This window comes from Neopsephotus bourkii, unplaced genomic scaffold (assembly GCF_033783945.1).
Source record: "Neopsephotus bourkii isolate Nb327-2 ecotype Australia unplaced genomic scaffold, CSIRO-AGI_Nbou_v1 NB_357, whole genome shotgun sequence".
Lineage (NCBI taxonomy): Eukaryota > Metazoa > Chordata > Aves > Psittaciformes > Psittacidae > Neopsephotus > Neopsephotus bourkii.
The window spans coordinates 702,644-718,293 of NW_026900863.1; the positions used below are offsets into that span (position 1 = coordinate 702,644).

The window sequence follows — 15,650 nt, forward strand, 5'->3', positions numbered from 1 at the left end:
GCTGTCTGTTGTAATGATGACATTAGAAGTATTCCAATGACTCCCTGCTTTCCAGCAGTGTTAGAAGTGCTCATAGTCTATCGGAGACTGAAACCAGCCCATGCTGCAAGAAATATCGCTGCATGTGATTAAGAACAGATGAGCACTCTTTAGCTAACTGAGGTCTCCTGGCTCATGCAGGAGCAAGAAGTAAAGCGCTCTTGTCTGACCTGCATTTACCCAAGGACTGGCTGGGCTATATACACACACCAGCACCTGCAGCTCTGCAGAGCTGTTGGCTTTGGAGAAAAGCAGCACCCTGCTCAGATAATTCCTGTCCTTTCAGAGAAAAAAAAGCTTAGGAGTAGACTAAAAGCATATAGTTCTCTATGCGCACCATGCATTATCTTAGGCTGCTTAACTGAATAATAGGCTGCTAAGTGCTCTTGAAGTCTGTATCTGTGTGTATACCTCCATGCATGAATTATGGAATTTTCCACTGGTGAAGATGGGCAGAGGGGGACTGGAATAGGGGATTAGTCACAGTGGGAAAATAGCACTGTGAGACGTGATCATCTCTTGCACACTGTGAGGAACATGCACTGAACTACGGGTCTTTGCTTTTCCGTGGGAGGCATTTCTACTTTTCTGCCTCCAAAGCAAGCTGTCTTGTGCTATGCACAGCTTTTCATACAAGTCCAACCATATCTTAAATGCAAATACCTGAAATAGGACTTATGTAAAATAGAAGCATAGGTATTTGCAAGCTGAATACCTCTGAAACAAGAAGAGCTAAATATAGAGATCTGGATACAGCTTTTAAAATTAAAATCCTATTTCAGGTGCTAGACATAGGATGACATGCCTCCATAGGGGTAAGACAGTCTATGCAAACCTGGTGATTCAATGATAGCACTCATTAAAAAGAGCTGTCACTTCATATTAAGGATGAGGCAGTCAAAACAGCTGTTACTTTAAGTGCAGTCCTTCTAACTTATTCTGCAAGGTCTGTGAGAGTAAAGCTAAGCCTATGCTGATTATAGGTGAGTATTTGCACAGCAAGAAGAGAACCCATGAAAACAGAACTAAAAAACGAGACAACCCATTTTTGTGGGGTTAGAGATGCACTTGGCTAAAGCAAATTAAGGAGAATCATTCCCAGTGACAGCCTCAGATGAAGCTGAATGCTGATGACCCCCACTTTAGGCACACTAGTGCACAGGAGCACATGTAGAAACCCTCCCAAATCCCAGGCTGCCAGCCACACACTCCTGCCACAGACCACCCTGACTGCAGAAGTATCCTCTGACTTTCCAGAAGGCAGGAAGCACCACACCAGCACCAGGAGGTACCTCTTCCTCTCAGGCTCTCATGCTAAGAGCTCCTGAAGTAGCCTATGTGGTCAAGTGGGCACCTATCCTGCTGTCTTCTGTATATTTGGAAGCAATGTGCCACTGTCCCAGCCTCTGCATGTGCACTCACACATGTCGGTTATAAGCACTGCTACAGTCATTGCAACAGAGCTTTACTGTCACTTCAAAATCACTCTTCACTCAAGTCAGCTACCTTAGAGATATAAAATATATTTAGACCACATAAAATAAGCACAGTCAGAAAAAAAACACCCTCACAAAGACGTAAGTGCTGAAAAGGAGAGAGGAGCAACACTTGAGCTACTTCCTACAGCCTCATACTCAGAAACCTGTCTTTCTTCTCATCCATCAGCCTCTGAACTGCAGGCACTCACCTCACCCCTGGGCTCAGGGCTCATCCTGCACGCCTTCCCCAGCCGCCCATTTTCCATACTCCATCCCTTTTCAGGGTTTGCCGGAGTTGCCATCCAAAACATCCCAAGAGTTCCTCAGCCTTCACTATAGCAGGAAACAGTTTCAGCACTCCTCCCTCCACAAGGACTGTCCTCCCTTCTTCAGAAATAAGAATATGCCTTAGGCAGACAGTCACCAAGTGCAGAAGTCTCCACCTGCTAGTACTGTTCTACTACATCAAGAGATGGAATTTCTTACTCATTCCATGAGGCAATGGGTAAGTTCTCTGCAGAAAACCTTTTCATACATTGAATTTATACCTTACATCAACAGTTAAATAGAAACCCTAGCTGGCATTTAATATATGCAGCTCATCACATCATTTAATATATGCAGCTCTTGATTGAGGTGAGACAATGGCAATCAACAGCTCTAGGAGGGAACGGATTTGAGATGATCTCCATCAGGTGCTTCACTACCACTTACATGTGAATGGAAATACACAGCCTCATCAGCATACATTTCCCCAGCTCAAGCTATTCTGATGGTCTACTTTAGGTAGCATTCTCTGACCTGCTTTAATCAGGCAGAGCTGATGCTCATTTGTGACTATGTTTCAAGCAGACATTGATCTGCTGGGATGGATAAAACTGCTTCTACAGTTGATGCAGAAATTAAGCAGCTATCAACATACAGTTTATGGAAAGAAGGTCCTGCTTGACTAACCTGATCTTCTATGACAAGCTGATGATGAGGGGAAGGCTGTGGACATTGTCTACCTAGACTCTAGTAAAGTCCTTGACACCATTTACCACAGCATTCTCCTAGAGAAACTTAACTGCTCATGGCTTGGATGGGTGTATTCTTTGCTGGGTAAAAAACTAGCTGCATGGTTGGCCTTAAAAAGCAGTAAACATGGCACTGAGGGACATGATTTATTGATGGCCTTGGCAGTGCTGTGTTAACGGTTGGACTTGATGATCTTAAAGGTCTTTTCCAACCTAACTGATTCTGTGATTCTCCCTAGACACACGGAATGAATCCTACATGGTGTTTTCCAAAGCATTCCATGTAGTTACAGATGAGCCTGTTATCCTCTCTTGTGAGCTGCCTCATGGAGAGCCAGGCTCAAATGGCAAGTGTTGCCAAATTAATTCTGTAATGCTGTGGATGGTTCTACAAGCTACACACATTATTAAGCTAAATTAATTTCTGCTGTACCTGGCCCGCCGCTGAGGAATGTTGCTTACTGGGCTGGGAATATCTTATTTGTTGGATCTATAAAATGCTGTTACTTAAAGAGCCCAGTGAGCTCCTCTGACGCAAGTTCTCTTTCCCCTGAAGAGTTTTCTTTCTAACTGGAGTTATTGATCCCTTTGGCTTTAGACAGGAAATCATCACTGCATTAGCAACCAGCAAAATGGCCTTCAGTCCCTGGAGTCTGTTCCCTGACATGTCATCGATCTGAATCTTTTGAGCTGGGAATGCTGTTAAACTCCTGTCTCGTAAAAAGCACAGTAATGTGCAATGCATTTTACATTTGACTTTTTGATCTGAAGTCTCAAAGTGTATGCGTGTGTGTATTTCTCTTCAAGCATGTCTCAAACAATTGCTGCTGAAGTCTGCTACAAAGCAGTGCTACTTTATTAATATGGAGGAAAACCCAATCAGTGCAGCATGGAGATCTCCAGGTCTGACATGCTGGGCTCACTTTCTTAAACTTGCTGTGATAGAGAGGATTATAGCAGTTCATGGACTAATGTTAGACTCCTATTAGTGTCTGCCCCTTTATGGAGATACCTGCTTTCAGCAGCAGCTCGACCAGAACATTTTAAGAGCCTGGTAAAACCTGGAATTTCCCATACGCTGCACTGCAAGTTTAAATTTCTGTATTTGCCACGTGAATACAGAATAACCACTCTTGGAACTGGATCATGGTGCTTCTACATTCATACATTAATCTAAGCCTGACTTCACTGCTTGGTAATACAACCACAACAGCCTGCTCTGAAGTGAATACATTATTTCATCTTACTCAAACCAGATATGCAATAGGAGCTACTTTTAACTGGCGGCACAAACAGACGCTACCAAACCTTGTGCTCTCTTTCTAAGTCCTGGAATTCCAAGCCCAAGAGGTAATCCTTCCCAGTGTTACCTCTCAATACAGTGCCAGAACCATGAAAAATATGGTTTTGTTTGTTAAACATACCTGTAACTCACATCTTACCCAGTACTGCAATGATTTATTAGTATAAAGGGTCAAACTTGTTGATGTCACACCAATAGTGTCCAAGCCTATGGATGCCTCAGTGTGCTGTCAGCTTGTGGGATGCAGCTGGGTACACTGGGGAGGGGGAATGCACTGCCAACATTGCCTCTTTAGCAGATCTGTCCTGCTTGGATTTGACTCTGATGCTGTATGCAAAACCAGAACAAAGCAAAAGAGTTGTGCCAATCTGCCTGCAGCATTAAACCAGCTCTTGGGGATCTCTGGTAAGTGTCTCAAATCTAAACCAAGAAGCTACCCAGTGGTTTGCTCTTCTTGTAGGAAATAACATTTCAGTTCTTTTAGCATGTCTTGGCAAAATAGTGATGCTATCTATCCAGAGTGAATTTAACAGGCAGCTGAGGGGTGAGGGACAATCAGATTGTCTTTATTACTACCAGTCAAAGCTACATAGAGAAAAAGGTTCCCAGACAGCCAGCTATGCACATGAAAGCAAGGGTCCTCATTTGGGGGAGATTAGCAGGATAATATCAGGGATGCAGGATCATGTTCTTGGCTATGAGGGGATGAATCTCTCAGGCGTCCTGTTATAAAACTGCACACACACAGCCCCTTTGGGAAATCATTGTCTTACTGGTTTGACTTGCCAGCATGCCGGCATACCTGTGAAAATGGAAACTGTCAGTGTTCATGGCACAAGTTTGCTATGGGAACTACCTGCTGGATTTTGGGTAGAGCCTAGGAGCCCGAAACAGTCCCATTGCAGTTTATTGGTACACCAGTACTGACAGCGTGAAGGAGGGAAACACTTCGTGCACGCAGAAAGCAGAAAGCTTTCCAGCAGAGTCCCTTGCCTGCTTTTAAGACTACATGCATTTTCACCGATGCTACAGAAGAGTTTTGCTCTAACTCACAGTACACAACTCTGCGAATCTGTGACATTTGCATTGAAAACATCCCACTTGAAAAATACGCTCTTTTTGAGCTGCAACCTCCTTTAATGAGAATAAGAACCCATGACAAATGGCTTAGCTTTCCCAAGAGCCTGCATGGCCTCCATAAAAATTTCAAATTTATAGAGGAACTTCAGAAAATGTTCTTTGCAGGACATGACTGCCTTGGCATGACAGAGCAGCATCAATACAGCAATGGGGTTAGAGGTTCATAATGAACCCAGGCCCAGATCATCTGGCTGAAGCTGTCTCTTCTAGTATTAATGACCAGTATTGGCTGAGCCAGTGTAGTTAAAAGACTTAGCAATAACTGTGATTCTTTTAAAGTCCTGTCCAAGCAAGATTCAGTATCCATTTACGGATGTTCTCAGAAACAGCAAGCTGGCTGCAAATTTCCAATCTCTGTATTGCATGTGGGAAGTAACGTGAACTTCTTGAGTGTACACGGGTCAAACTGAATTCCTGGCAGGAGGGTACTCAGCTGGTTACAGTACAAGCCTCTAGATCTTCAAATGGTGATACGTGAAGATTCCTCATTATTTATTTTAAAACAAAAGCTTTTCTTATGTTGGCAGAATGAAACAACTTGAATGTTAGCAGCAGGTGCCCCTGTATTTAAAAGACTATTGTGATGCCTCTACCATGATGCTGCATGGATGTCTTGAAGCAATGTAAACTCAGCAATGAAATACCCTGTAAAATGATTCCATTTTCTTTTACAGAAAGAAAGAATGTTTATGGGACATTTCCAAGACAGCAATAATTTCCTGGAAGGAAGTAAAATCTTGCTTTGATCTAAATTCCACAAAACCTGTTTCCACCAGACAGCTGCTTTGACCAAATCTTTGACCAAGTCTTTATTTTCAATTACTAATGTCAGTTCAGTTTAGCATCTCAGTAAACAAATGCGAATTCAAATCAGCAATTAAAAAAAACAAAGTGTTGTCATAGTGTACCTCCTCCACTAATGAACAGCAAGATCCTGTTAAAATCCAGATTAAACTTTAACTTTCCTCTAAGGTCAAAAAATCCTGCGTAGCTTCACACATACATAACAGTAAGCAGCACTTTCACACCCATCTTTTTCAATGCATGCATTGTTTTAAATCTACTTATTAAGTGAGCAGTTCATTTTCATAAGCACTCAGTTTATAACCTTCATCATCACCCTTAACAAGCCAAAGTCAGTGCCCCATTAAACCCCCGCTTCACATGCCTCAGGTTTAAAGTAAACCTCTGTAGCCACAATTTGTTTTCATCTCTTAATCAGTTGCTAAAATTCAAGAGTAATTTCCACTTGTGCTTTACTATGGAGCTGTAAACGTTTATGGAGATGTTAAGAACTGGTCATTAGGAACATTAACTCACAAATTTTGCCCTTTTATGTCATTTTGCCCCTACTGAGGCATCTCTGACACTTCCTAAGCAGAGCACAGGAAGGAGGTGCAGAGAGAGCGAATGGTTTGTTTGGAGCAGGATGAAAAACAAGTTCAAAACCAAACCACATTTCTGGCAAAGCAGAAAATCTGCTTTCTTTCACTGAAAAGGGCATGAGGCTCCCAGGGAGGGAGGGAGGAATGTGCTTGTCCTAACCAGAGCAGCCCCTTCCTTGCCTCACGCTGTGGGCAGGGATGTGGGGAAGGAGGGATGGTGATGCCCCTGCACTGCTCCCTGTGTTCTTGTAGTCCCTGTCAGCGCACATTCCCCAGCCCATGACTAGAGGGGCTGCAGCTCAGGCAAAAAGCCAAAAAGCCCCATGTTTTGGAGGAAAATACCATGCAGTGGCCATGCACGGTCGCATGGGAGAGCAGCAAGGCCCTGCATCAACCCACCCACTGCATAACTGCCATACCTGGCCCTGACAGCAGCCTCTTGGTGTGACAGTTGTCCTCTAAATTCACACATTTAACTTACAGCACCTGCAGTGTAAATGATGTGCCTCAGATGTCGTGCTGCACAATGGTGGCAGGGTTGGACATTGGCTGCACCCCCTGTGGTGTCCCTTTCCCACCTCCCAAGGTTTTGGTACCTCTGCCAGCACCCTGAAGCTCTCAGACACACACAACCAAACGGCCATCCTGTGGGAACCTGGCAGGTCACCATGTCCCACCACTACCAGCCTCAACAAGGAGCTTACCAATGGCTTCACCCTCAGATGCAGCAGCCCAGCATGGGGGTGACAGCACAGACATGCCAGTCCACAAACACGAGGCCTCAGTGGCCACTCTGCTGCAGCCTAGTGCAAAATGAGGGTTTTCCTGTCCATCCTGCAATGCATCACCTGCTGCAGCTCACCGCAACCATCCTGCTTTGCTCTGGCTTTCCACTGACTGGGAGGAGAAACACTACCATCACTGATGAGAGATCCAAGCAACCTGCTATGCGAGAAGCTGCTCGCAACAGCTACCAGGGATTTGGGGCTGTATCTCAGTGGCTTCTCAGACTTCAGCAAGTCTCAGATATTGAGGGTCCTCCCACAAGGCATCCAAAATTAACCAGCAGCAAACAGACCCTTGTGCACCCACCAGAAAAACCTGCATTACACAGCTATGACAGTGGTATCTGCTGGTCTGTTCTCACAGAGACAGCCAGCCTGCTTCCAGCTCAAATGAGTTCCTCCCTGTTTGATGCTTCAGAGCAGAGGAGGGCAGCTCATGGAGGGGATTCATTTCTAAAGACTTAAATCCAAAGAGGAAGAGGGAAGAATATTCATTTTCCTTCTTTTTTAATGCCTAACTCAAAGTGGTCAGAGATTAAAATCTCTGCATCTAATGAAGGAGGAACAAGGAAACTAAGACAGTTGCCCTATATTAGTGCTGCTGGCCTGGGGTTTCTTGGGCTCAGTCATGTCTTTCCAAAATGAAGTTACATTGTGTTTCTCAGAAAAATTACAAAAATTCCTTTTTACCTTTGTATAGGGTGCAAAGCATTGAAATTTTGATAAGTACTCTCAAAAGAGATGATTTTTGTCCCCAGCTAGCTGAATTCTCTCTTATTCTGAGTCCTTGTTAGATAGAATATAACACAGAAAGGACTTCTGAAGCTTTGGACAACTCTTCAAAATTACATGATCAGTTCAACTTCTGGAAACTCTATGCAACACACGAACAGGAACGGAGAGCTGGGAAATGTCTGGCAATCCCTACAGATAAAAGTCACCCAGAAGCGTAAGAGTTTAAAACATGCTTTTAAACAACATTTCCTCTTCTTTTTCTGATCTTGCTGCTTAGTGAGGCACTGCACAACTGCACAGCCCTTCTGAAGGTTTAGCCGGATACAAACATTTATCCCAAGCATAGAGGAACGGTCGTTATCAAAAATACCGCTTTTCCATGCAATTCACTGACCTGTGTGCTCGTGTTACCTGGGCAAATTGCACAGCTACCACGAGCATGATTCATGGTTTGCAATATTACATACACCAGTCTCTACATTATTTGTATGTCAAAATGAATCTGTACTGAGCAGTCTTAGCATAACCCTTGGCCAAGTGGTTCTTATACGCAGCACTTTGATGAGATCATGCAGTTAGAAAGCAACCTCATAAGTCAACAGATGCGTTCTCAAACTGTGTTTTCAAAAACTGAAGAACCTGACAGTCAGTTGCTTCCCCCCTGCAGGCTTACCTCCCTGTGCAATTAAACACTGTTATACCCTGCTACAAACACACAGGCTGGTACAAAAAATTGCTGTTGAAAGGCTACTGGCCCTGATTAAACTCTACAGGGCTTTTAAAGGTTAAGACCTAACCTCAGCTCCTCTCAGCTCAGCAGCTTCTGTGGGAAGTCGCAGCAGCATTAATCAGCATGCAATAATGAGGCTGTGAGAGGCTGCATGTGATTTCTTTATTTCATCTTAATTATAATTTAAAACTTCAATGTCAGGAATTTGACAAGTGTTTGAGCAAGAAGAATTATTGCCTCAACAGCAGTTAAGGTCCGGCAGAGAAATGGGCTCAATCCCAAAGAAAAGCAGTGAATTTCTCCTGTGACAGCAATGCCATTCAGATTGCTCTGTTGGCTGCTGTTGACAGCGAAGGAGCTGGTTCAGAAGCCCAACGCTCGTTTAAAAACACATGTGCCTGGTCTATAGCCAGAAACAGTCCCTCCCACAAGGTCAGTCTTAGCAGATGACAAGCTTTTGGGAAAGGAGCATCCAACCACACTGAAAAGGAATACGCTCCTATAACACAAGCAGATATAATTAGGTTGCATTGTATGGACATGATCCTGCAGCAGGTCATGACATTGGTCTTGATGGTAAAGGAAGAGGCTGGGAATATAATCAGGTTGCATTTCATGGACATGATCCTGCAGCAGGTCATGACATTGGTCTTAATGTTAAAGGAAGAGGCTGGGAAGGCATTCCCAGCCCTGGCACTGGGATTTTCTCCGATTCCTGGTCTCGTTCAGCTGGAGAGTGGGGCCAGAGGTCTTATCCCAAAAATGTTAGACTGGTAAGGTCCCATCCCAGTGCCAGCATGTGGCCCAGCCTGGGCAGCGAGCACCGCACAGGCTCATGCTTTGGGTTATTCCCAGAACTTGTGCTATAGTCTCTGTGATTGCACGAGGCTATGACATGTGAGCGAAGCTGTGTTTCCTATGCCATGAGATACTCTGAGAGCACGGCCTAAGGCCAATACTGCTCCCTGGGCACCTGAGTGGACTGGGAGCCAGTCTCACACTGTCTCCTTTTCTGACTTGCAGCACATCACACTCCCTAAGCAATGCATATCATCTTACATGATGTTACAGCAAGCTCACATCCACCACCCTGACAACCTTCACAACAATAAATAAACTCCTAAAACACAGGGGTCAGATTATATAGGATGTCTTAGGCTGCTGGGAGGAAGGACCAGGCATTATTGGTCCAAGAAATTTAACAGAACTAGTCGAAATTCAAATGAACACCAGAATGTGTATGTAAACGGTAATTTAGGTACAGTAAATGGTTTCCTTGAGAAGATGACCACAGCTTTCTAAAGGAGAAATCATGCTTAATAAGTTGACATTGTTAGAGAAATAACTATCAGCAGGAGAAGCATCCTCTGAACTAACTTGTAGAGTACTAAGAGAAGAGAACAGTCGTATGATGGCAAGTCTCTTTGCACAGCAGAAGACATTTCAGTTCCTTTGGCAGCAAATCTGTTTTCCATATAACAGCACCTTTTTGAAATGAATTTTTATAGTCAAGGTGATTAATAATGTAGGCTGGAGCAGAGCAGCATTATTCCCTGGTAGTGCTAAATGAGCAGCTGCCACAGGAGATAGGCATTACTTTGAGTGCTTAACCAGGGCTAACAAACGGGATGTTTAAGAACAAATCTTCTCATACTAAGCTCTTTCAAGAATGAATACGAGCAGGAAAACAGTCTGTTAACTCCAGTAGTTGTAACCGTGTATAGAATTGCACTGTATTTATACCACTAACATAAGCAGAACAGCCTTTGTTTTGATGGAAACAGGGTTTATAGCACAGCAGCTGAGAAAGTTGGGGCTGTTCAATCTGGAGAAGGCTGTGTGGAGACCTCATAGCAGCCTTCCAGTATCCGAAGGGGGCCTACAGGGATGCTGCGGATGGACTCTTCATTAGGGACTGTAGTGATAGGACAAGGGGTAATGGGTTAAAACTTAAACAGGGGAAGTTTAGATTGGATATAAGGAAGAAGTTCTTTGCTGTAAAGGGTGGTGAGGCACTGGAATGGGTTGTCCAGGGAGGCTGTGAATGCTCCATCCCTGGCAGTGTTCAAGGCCAAGTTGGACATGGTTTAGTGTGAGGTTTCCCTGCCCATGGCAGGGCTGTTGGAACTGGATGATCTTCATGTCCTTTCCAACCCAAGCTACTCTATGATTCTATGATGCCAAGCAGGCTAGGAGATGCAGTGGGATACCTGTCCGGCAGAAACTAGGAGCAGAGCTTCAGATTGTTTCCATGAGACCAGAACCACAAATAAACTCATTCTCCATCGCAGCAAGAACCTAAAACTTGGTTTTGTCAGTGCCACCAACATTGCCATGAGGCTGCATTAGTAAAGTTTCAAGCCATTTGACATTTACCATGGACTTCCTTAATTCCTGCCTGTACTTATGTTAAGGAGCTAATCTATATAGCTTGCATTGACGTCTATTAAGAAATGGCAAATTCATAGTAAAAATTCACTATCCCTCTTTTAAAACTGCCACAACACAGGCTGTCATTCCATAAGGCAAACCGAAGTCTGGGGCTGCAAAGATCTGGCACTCCAGAGAGAGGAGAAGCCCAGACTATTCTAATAAACACATTCAGAATTGTGGTTTTGCCCCAGTCACTGTCATCCTTAAATTAGGTAAGTGCCAAAACTACACCCAAGGCAGAAGCTATCAGAAAGAGATATAAGAACATGTGAAACTGGAAACTCTTTGTCTCTCCATGGAGATTACCCTGTCACAGATGGTGTATCTGTGCTGCAGAGAGGCTGGGAGCTGTGCAGACATGAATTTTAACACAACAGGTGAACATAAAGTCAACCCAAACTGGGCACGGACGAGAAGAACCACAATTTGCTTGTTTTCAGACTAGAAGCTGAGTTATGGGACAAGGAAGTCACTCAACAGTTGTTCCTGCCTAAGAGATACCGGTCATATAAAAAGAGATGCATGTGATGAGCATGTGTAAATATCTCTCGCACATGTAAAGAAGGTGTGGAAAACAGGAAGGTATAGCAATATTTTGGCACACATTGTATTTTGTGAAGCTGTCCTAGTAACTCAGTTTTTCACTTCTCTGTGCTTTGCATACGTGAACGTTGATGGAACATAGTTCCTTCCCAGCAAAGGTTAAATAATACATGTAAATAACTTGAGAAGAAACTAGAACTCCTGTCATTCCTTTTCAAATTACATGAAAAATGAGACTGACCTAATTTTTGTGTGGAAAAGCTTTGCCCTTTGTGTAAAATTGCCATTCCTGAAGAAGCAGCAAATCAGGCACCTCAGAGCACCACGAGCTGACCGCATTTCGGAAAGCCTGTGTATACCCTTGTATCCAACCTATCACCAACACTCTCACCTCTGGGGATCTTGAATATTAACCCCCACAGTGAGGAAACCCCTGCCTTCCCTCGGTGTCTGCCTGTGTTTTGCCAGATGAGGTCAGCAGCACCCAGCTACGATGGAGCTTCCAACCGGCATCCGAGAGCATTGCTGCAACTGCATCTGCCCAAATACAAACGGCTTTTAGCCGGTTCATCTCAGGTTTGTTAGACCATCGTTGCGTTATCCTGACTTAGCAGTACGAGGGCTGCAGGAAGCACGGCTTTGCAATCTAGCTTGCGGCATGGAGCATGGGAAAGGGCAATCGTTCTCATGCGATTAAGCATCCTTTAAGAATGGTCAGTTTTACTGAGAATCTTTTTGAGGTCTTGTTTCTGCTGGAGTGCTGCTTTACTACCCTACACAAGCAGGGAGCTGTAAGAGGAAGCACAGGGATGTCAGAGAGGCAAAGCAGGTGAGAGCTGCCGTAAGTATTTCCTATGTGTGCTTACATTTCAACAGCTGACTGCCTTTAAAGAGCTGTGTGTGCTGGGCCTTACAAATCTGATTGTTTAACACCACCAGACATTGTCTTAAAAGCCTTTCCCATTCACCACCTACTGTTCTCCCGTCAGCAAACCCTCTTGCACTGTCACTTCACCTGAAATGCACTCTCTCAATGTGCCGATTTCCACAATTTCAAGGTAGCAATTCTCTTTAAAAAACATTTTCCCTAAAAATCCCACCCGCTGCATCCCCTGCAACTGATTTTAAGCACCACGACTGCATCCCTGCACAGCGCACTTGGAGAAACTGGCCTCCATTGACCTGCTGATCTGACTGCTCTGGAGACTTTCTTCTCTCTCCATTGCCCTTCGCACCAGGAGCGCTGGGTTTTCCCTGAGGTACAGCAGCTCCCTGAAAGGCCACCAGTGACACAGGCAAAAGTGTGACACAGCTCCAGGACAGCCCTGCCTCATCAATTGTTTAATTCCTCAGCTCTGTCCCTTTTGTGCACACACATTCCTACTGAGCATCCTGAAACAGCCACTGAAGTAATGAAAGCATTTCCTTTTAGCCAGTGTAACTGCAGTTTGGTTGTGCAAAATAATTCGTGTTTGGATGGCTACCAGGGAAGAAAAAAGGCAAATATTTCAGCTTGATCTCAGCTTTGGTAGAGCCAAAATGTCTCATTTAGTCTGGAGGGAAAGGTCACTTTCAAGCACCTAGAAGAGTGGCTGGAAGCAGCCAAACCAAACAAGCTGGAACTGCTCTTGCACCCTGTGTTCAGAGGCAGGTCTGTCTCTCCAGCTCTGACACCCCAAGCCCAGACCAGAGGAGTCTGCAGAGTCTCAACCCAGAGCAACCATCGCAGTAGCTGGCAGCTACAGCTGAGATGATCACACTGGTGATTTACATGGAAAAGCATTAGTAGGGCTTTTAAATGGTATAGATTACGCTATAAAATGCTGATTATAAATCCCCCTGCTGCTGCTGAAATTAAATGCTGCTTCATCCCAAGCAACACAATGTGCCCCAATGTCTGTCTTCTCCAAAGGCAGCTTTGATTTCCCACTGGCAAGCCAAACTCATCCAAATCAAATGGCTCTAGAAGGACTCCTGAGCCCAACGCCATTGTTTGAAGGGCTTCTGGAGCTCTCAGAGTCCCTGCAGAGCTGTTGCTGCAGGAGCCATGTGCTGCCCTTGCAGCTCAGACCAGTTCTGCACATGCCTAAAGATGTTTATAGTGGTGTTGGCTTTTATATAGGACTGCAGATGTGAAGGCACGAGGGAGACTGGGAAGACTAAGTACCATCTGCCATGAGAACTCAGGCTCTGAACACCTTTGAATGCTTTTCACAGTGTTGACTAAAATCTTGCCTGCACAGCAATCTCAGAGCTGAGATTTCCATCACAGAAACACACTCCTCCTTCCCACCCTGCCTGGCATTACCAAATACATCTGAAAGGTGCCTCAGAAACTTTGGGAACAAGGTGAATGCCTCCACTTCCCCAAACTGTTCATCACATCAATTTCCATCCTTCGCTATGGAAATTTATCATGCCCCGCGCTGCGAGTCTTTTATATCACTCTGAAATACAGCTTTTTGGTAATTAGGCCAAAGCACCTCCCTGCTCCCTGAAGCTGCACCCCTGACAATAATAAACACTATTTTTGCAATACCTTCTTTCCATTGCACCAAGCCATAGATTTAACCTTGTCAGAAGCAACTAGCTGCTTTTGAAGGATACTGGTTTCTGCTGTTCAGACCAAACGACATGGGACATATAAACATCATCACCGAGTGCAGGATGCCAAACCGCTGCTTCCTCTGGGAGGCACCATCTTGGGAATTTTCTTTTGAACCATCAGCTAAAGATTTCAAACCCAACACAGGCTGGGTTGTTGAAACATCAGTGGAAAACCAGAATGTGTGGATTGCAGGTTGTGGAATACGGCTGGAGCAGTGAAACAGGAAAGGATTTGACAGTTACGGTTTTGCTCCTTAGGTGCTGAAAACACGGTGCTACAGAAGAGAGAAGAGGACGCTCTGCCTCCTAGCATTTACAAAATAAAAAGTGCAAACAAGAAATAATCAGAGAAGACATCCGCGCAATAGAAGATCTCAGAGCTAGATGCAAATCTCTTTGCTTGCAAACTGCAAAGGTAATGACATAATGTATGCAGATTAGGACTTGTGAGCAACGGAATAAATGGGCTTTCAGAAGGGATTTGACTAATGAGTAAGGGAAATTCTTCTGGCAAAAGGAGTTGATGCCTAAAAAGCAATACTTGAATACTTCTTAAAGCACAGAATTCCTTTTAGCTATTTCTGTGTAAAGCCTTTAGCAGTTTAGGTATCTGCAGTTAATGGTAAAGGCTGACCCTAACCTGCTCATGGCACCCTCCACGCTGGCTGGACACAGGCAGACGAAGACAAGGGAGCACAGCACTGGGTTCACAGGGTGCCAGGGTGCAGGCTTGGCAGAAGGAGGAGGATTATGCACCCCAAGAACCTGTGGGCAGCCTGAAGGGCTGCTGTGGCTGCAGGCAGGGCCTGGGGTTCTGCCAGCCCTGGGGACAGGAGGCTCAGAGTGAGCCTGGCGGCTGCGCTGTACATCTGCACCAAGGCGACTTAATAAAGCCCTGTTTAACCATCTGATTTATGAGGAAGCATCGTGTGTAAAGCTTAAGGGGGTTGTAAACAAGGAATGGGTTTGCACCATATGGCAGTGTAAGAGGTTGTAGCCTTCCCCTCCAGACCCAGGGCTGGAGCGAGCTGGAGCACAGCAGTCTCATACTGCAGTTGGTTTCTCACATTTCTCATTTTAAAATCAGATTTTTTTTCCCTCTCCAGTCCTCCCTGCATACAATGAGGTGTGGTTTGGGGGCTTTTTTTAGCTTGTCTGATAATTTTTGATAATGATAAATAATTATATTTAATTGTCCTAGAACAAAGAACATTTATAGGTGGGCTGCAGTACTTTTTGTTATTCTGCTTTTGGAAAGGGCATAGTTGAAGAGGATTTTGGAGCAGCCAGAGTCTGATTTAGCATAACATAAAGGATCCAATTTCAGGCCCACACATAGGCATTTCTGCAGTGTGAAGAGCAGAGGAGATCCTGGCTTGCAGCTCTTCCTTCACCTTGGCACCAACAGGAACCTACTGAGGAAACCACAGAGGTTTCCACTTTGCATTCTGCATAT

At 44.6% G+C, this 15,650-nt stretch overlaps 1 protein-coding gene across 7 annotated transcripts in view; it reads right to left on the reverse strand.

Moving 5' to 3' along the window:
• Positions 1-15,650, reverse strand: part of KCNIP1 (potassium voltage-gated channel interacting protein 1) — a 404,820-nt gene that overhangs the window by 154,067 nt on the left and 235,103 nt on the right. Inside the window, exon 1 of one of the 7 annotated variants that reach the window (XM_061348414.1) lies at positions 1,727-1,831. The exons of the other annotated variants lie outside the window; for them this stretch is intronic. The gene's annotated coding sequence lies outside the window, so the exon portion shown is untranslated. Of the gene's footprint in view, positions 1-1,726; positions 1,832-15,650 lie in introns of those variants that run through there. 7 annotated transcript variants of the gene reach the window in all.